This window comes from Talpa europaea, assembly GCF_964194135.1.
Source record: "Talpa europaea genome assembly, chromosome: 2".
Classification (NCBI taxonomy): domain Eukaryota; kingdom Metazoa; phylum Chordata; class Mammalia; order Eulipotyphla; family Talpidae; genus Talpa; species Talpa europaea.
This window is the reverse complement of record NC_140068.1, coordinates 132,378,549-132,384,265: the sequence shown is the minus strand read 5'-3', so window position 1 is coordinate 132,384,265 and position 5,717 is coordinate 132,378,549. Positions and strand designations below refer to the sequence as shown.

The window sequence follows — 5,717 nt, the reverse complement described above, 5'->3', positions numbered from 1 at the left end:
GAGGAGACGCGGATCCTAAGGGACAACACACTGTGGTACCGCGCGCAGCTGCACACCCTGCGCGGCCTCTACAACCAGAGCGAGACCGGTGAGCTGGCGCGGGTCCGGGCCGGGTCAGCACCCCCCATCCCCACGGACGGGGGTCCCTCGGAGTCTCCCCCTCCAGGCTTCTCTGCATCCTGCCCGGGAACAGCCCGCGGGACTTTCACCCCGTTTCATTCTGTTTAGTTTATTCCCGGCGGGGGGCGGGAGGTCGGGTGACCGCGGGGTGATCACGGGGTGACACGGGCCTGGGACAGGCTCTCACACCCTCCAGGGGATGTTTGGCTGAGAAGTGGGGCCCGATGGGCGCATCCTCCGCGGGTACAATCAGCTCTATTACAAAGGCGCCCATTACCTGGCCCTGAACGGGGACCTGCGCTCCTGGACCGCGGTGGACACGGCCGCTCAGATCTCCCGGCGCGAGTGGGAGGCCCAGGGTGAGACAGAGAGATTCAGGAACAATTTGGAGGGTAGGTGCTTGAGGTGGCTGCCCAGATTCCTGGAGTCCGGGAAGGAGACTCTGCAGCACACGGGTAAGAGGGGCCTGGAGGCCTCCTGGTCCCCCCCTGCCTGGAGTCACTGCGGGAAATGAGTCCTCTCTCTAGTCCCGAGAGGGGGACTCCCCTGGGCTTCATGTTCTGCACTAGAGAGACTCCCAGAGACTCCGGCTTCTCCTGAAGGACAGTGAAGGGATCCCGTCTCTCCTGAGAAAGACAGACAGTCCCTGACACCACACGTCACCGGGTCCTTTTGACCAGGGGCCTGTTTGAGAACCACGAGTTTCTCTCTCAGTCTTGTTTCTGGTCTGAGAACATTTTCAGTTATGTGATTCCTGCTTTTCTGTGTCATTCACCTCCCCCCACCCCCTCGTTGGGAGTGAAGTCTGTGTTCCACTCCTTAGAGACCTGCATCATCCTAGCCTGGGCTTTTATCCTGGTTCTAGAACTTTCTAAGGAATAAGAATCTCATAGATCCCTGCCACTACCCTGCTTTTTACATTTTATGTTTCTTCCTTCTAAACTAGTTGTCCTGTCCATTCCGAGGATGGTCACATGAGGATACCTCATTGTCCATGGAGGAAACCCAAAATGTGAATTTTCTGATTTACCACCTCAGATACCCCAAAGACACACGTGACCCACCACCCCACCTCTGAGCATGAGGTCACCCTGAGGTGCTGGGCCCTGGACTTCTACCCTGGAGACATCACCCTGACCTGGCAGTGAGAAGGGGAGGACCTGACTCAGGAGATGGAGCTGGTGGAGAACAGGCCTGGGGGGAGATGGGAACCTTCCAGAAGTGGGCAGCTGTGGTGGTGCCTTCTGGAGAGGAGCAGAGATACACATGCCATGTGCAGCATGAGGGGCTGCTGGAGCCCAGAGTCCTGAGATGGGGTAAGGAGGGAACATGGGCACAGAGCTTCTGCTTGGAGGAAACAGGACCCCTTCTGGAAAACCTCTAATGGCTCAGGATGAGACCAGGGGCTCAGGGTCTCACTCTCCCTTCCCTTCCAGTGCCCCCTCCTCAGTCCTCCATCCCCACCGTGGGCATCATTGCTGGCTCTCCTTGGAGCTGTGCTCACTGGAGCTGCCGTGGCTGCAGCTGTGATGTGGAGGAAGAAGCACTCAGATAGGGAAGGGAGTGGGGGATCTTGTCCACTGGGGGCTTTCAAGTCCCAGGGAGAACTTGCCCTGCCTGGTTAATGGGATGTACCATCCACACACGTGTGTTGTCCAGAGGGCATTTGGTCCAGACCCCCCTCACCTCCTTTCTCCATTTTTCCCAGTCCTGACCTGGGTCTTTACTCACAGTTCTGGAAACTTCCTTGCGGTGCAGGATTAGAAGATTCCTTTAGGCTTCTGACCTGACTCCTCCCTGGTCTCACATGATGTCTCTTCCCACAGGTGGAAAAGAAGGAATCTACACTCAGGCTGCAGGTCAGTGTGGATCAGGGATTGGATCCCTGAGCCCCTGGGGACAGTGTAGATGGATTTAATGGGAGAGTCACCCCCATCAGTCCCTCCTGTGATCTCCTCTCTGACCAGTTTCTGTTTTTGTTCTCCCCCAGGCAATGACAGTACCCAGGGCTCTGATGTGTCTCTCAGCCCCTAAAGTGTCCTTCAAAATAAATCTGATGCAATAAAATTATTCCTATTGTTTTCAGATTCCATTTAATTTTGCTGTTTGCTTTTATTTTTTTCACACTATCTCCAGAGCAGTGTCTGCAGGGTCACGGCACAGTGGGGCTGTCAGCAGCCTGGAGGTGTGAGCAGGCCTGACTCTGACACGCCTACAGGGAGTGGGGCCCTGGAGCCCCAGAATCAGCCCCCAGGGCTGGTCCTCCAGGGCAGCACAGGCCTTGCTCTGCCCTCCTCTTGGCTCCTAACATTGGGGAGTTGAGGATGATGTTCTGGCTCAGGAAATGGGGGCCTCCTCCAAACATCTTTCCTTCATCAGCTTGAGTATGTGTGTTTGAGTCACACCAGCCCTGCACGGACAGGAAAAGGCCCAAAACGAGTAATTTACTTGTCAGTTATAGAGTCAACCCCTCTGCAGTTCTACCAGGAGAAAACAGAGACTCTCCCAGCCCCCAGCCAGAGACCGTGTCACCCACACAGACCTTCTCCTGGCAGTGTCCCCAATGCTGCCCTGTCCTGGCCCCATCCTCTCTGGTACCCCCACCACTCCTTTTGGGCCCCATCCCCTAGTCCCCATTTTCATCCTCTGCTCCATTTCCAGGAGCCTCCCCGTCTTCCTAGCCATGCCCTGGGGGCTCTTCTCAACCCTCCTCTCCTTGTCCGTCCCTCATTCAAGGATGGTGAACTTTAAAATATATATTTATTTATTTTCTTACATAGTGGGTCATCTTTCTATAGATATTATTACCCTTAGGTGTGGTGCTCCCATCAATAATCCACCCACATACCACCTCCAGCTCTTCCCCATTTGGATCATTTCCACTGCCTCCTGCTGCAAGACATGGCTCAATGGTCAGCTCACGGGCCTTGTCTTTTTCTAGAAAACTTGTCCTTTACCTGGGTGAGGGCCTAGGCTCCTGGGGAAATTGAAGTTTGATTCCCAGGAGGAGGTGCTTTCACCCCTGGAAGCAGAAACAAATTACAGACTCTGGAGTCAAAGGCTCCATTCCAAGACTCAAGGAATATTTGGAGGATCTTCCTATAATCTGGGAATCAGCTGGAAACCTGGTTCTATCCTTAGTCCATAGGACTCACTAGGAAGAAAGTTTGAGGCCTTCTGACCTGACCCTGGACTTGGGCGCCCCCTTGTGTGCAGATCCCTGTCCTGCCGCTGGGGGCCCAGGGAGCCTGGGGAGGGCCTGGCTGAGCAGGAGAAAGGGCGGCTCTGGGCTCCTGTGCTCAGCCCTGTGGCCACACGGGGGCGCTGCCGCGCTGCTCCGGATTCTGGTGGAGCCGCCAGGACGGGGCGGGGGCTGAGGTGGGCAGAGTTGGGGGTGCTGGAGGGCGGCGTCCTGGGGTGAGATGCTCTGTGAGGAGTCTGAGCAGCAGGGCTCAGAGGAGAGGAGACTCCGGAGCCTGCCCTGGCTGTGATGTTTCCAATTTCCCCCCACCCCCACCCCAGAATCCCTACTCCAGTCCCAGGATAACGATAGCTGGGAAAACTGGAAAGTAGAAAAAAATTTCCTTCTCCAACCTATTAAATATTGAGAGCATTTAAAAAATAACATTTAAAGAATACTGTTAGACTTACAGAAAAGTTGCATAGGTAGTACAGGTCTTGTTTATCCCACACAGGTCTTGTTTATCCCATTTTCAGTGTTAACATCCTACATGAGTAAATTTTTTTTTTTTTACAACTAATATAGCAATGTGGACATAATTACTAAACACCATGCTTTCATTAGTTTTTGCTAATGTGCATTTTATGCTCCCTAATCCCATCCAGTTTGCCTAGAAGGCAGTTTCTCAGACTTTCCTTGTTTTTATAACATTGACACTGGTGAGGAGTGATGTTTTGGAGAGGTGTTGGGGTCACAGATGGGGGTTCTTGGGTCACCTCTGAGAAGTTTCTCTAGAGTCCCCCTTTAAGTGGCTCGTGTGTGTATGCACACACACACAAACACACACGGAAAGAAGATGCTTGTGCAGACACAAGCAGGCAGGATGAGCTGCACCTGGAGTGGGCAGGTGTGTTAGCAGAAGCCTGCAGGTCCCAGGCGGCTGCCTTGGGAGCAGAGCTGAGTCTTCCCACAGTGCACTGGTTTAGTGTTCTAGTTGGGAGGTCTTCATTCCTTTGTGCAATTGTTATCTATCTTTAATCACTTCTATGGTGTGACTAGGCTGATTTGTCAGGTCAATGATTCTCTGCAATGGCTCCATCCCCATATCCCAGCTCTGGTCTGTGCCTCCTTATACTTCCTATAGTGTCTGATACTTGCTATAGCAGTTGGCCCAAAGCGTTTGGCCCAAAGCATCACCTCCCCACATTTCTATAGTGGGTTTAAGGACGATGTTAATCACTTCTATCCCCTCCTCCAGTTTCTGGTCATGTGACCCCTCCATCCTGCATTTTCTACTCTTAGCCTCCATCACAGAGTCCTGCTCAGGAATATTGTCCCTTAATTTAGGTTAGTTTTTTTTTTTTTTCTTTCTTAGTGAGACTGTAGAACAGCAAAGGAGAAAAGAATAGAAAGGAAATGAGAATGAGTAGAAGCACAAGAGCAGAAGAGCGAAAGAGAAGCAGAAGAGAGAGAACGAGACCACGATAGAATGCCAGAAAGTCCAGGAAAAGTGAAGATTCACCAGGGGCTGGGAAGCCTGCCAGCTCCCTGCCCCCCACCACACCTGCCTGCCCTGTACCTGGTAAATCCCAATAAAAGCCTGAAAAAGTCACCAAGGGCTCCAGGACTCTCCTTTACCCATCTGTACAGGGTCTTAGAGATCCTGCTCTGTGCTTTCCTGCTGCTACAGCCCCTTTCCCTGCACAACATGCTCACACGCCCGTTTTCACTTGGGAGTTCGGGTGCCCATAGACCCTCTCAGCACCCAGGCTGCTTCTGTGAGGACGTCCTGCACCATCGGGATCTGGGCTGTGGCTGGAAATGGGAGATGATTAGGACCTGGAGCACCTGCCGGGGCTCCTACTGGCAGATCTGGGGACACGTGGAGAACCCAGACCTCCCACACTGACTGTGCCATCCTCCCTGTCCCTGCACCATGACTCTGGGCCACCTCCCCACATCCTTACCCACTTCTAACCAGACATGCCCCTTATTTACTGCCACAGTCTCCAGCCTCCCCTTCATAACACAGAGACTGTCACAGTCTCCAGCCTCCCCTTCATAATCATAAACACAGAGTATGACACACGCTCCACAGGACACACGCTCCACAGACCAGCAAGTTGGGCTGTATTTAGTTCATTGAGGTTTCCTAGATGCAAAAACAGCCTGTCACACATCTGATGCAACAATTAATTTATGAATGATCAGGGATCAGGTTAAAGCACCTCCCCATTGCAGAGACAGTGTCTTTACTAAGATAGCCTCAGACCACATTCTACACACACCTCCACTCTCAGAGACGTCAGTGTCCCCTCTATTTTATCACAAATACTGCTCCTTCCCCCCCGTCCCCATCATTTTCTCCCATACCAAACCTGCACACCACAGCTCACAAGAATATTTCTCCCTTTAG

The 5,717-nt window shown here is 52.8% G+C and overlaps 1 long non-coding RNA gene across 1 annotated transcript; it reads left to right on the top strand.

The window, feature by feature from the left end:
- The first annotated feature begins 1,215 nt into the window (after positions 1-1,215).
- On the top strand, positions 1,216-4,805 carry LOC311188488. The gene is made up of 3 exons (XR_014617114.1): positions 1,216-1,436; positions 1,947-1,979; positions 4,677-4,805. It is a non-coding gene; the product is annotated as an uncharacterized lncRNA (long non-coding RNA).
- The last annotated feature ends 912 nt before the right edge of the window (positions 4,806-5,717 follow it).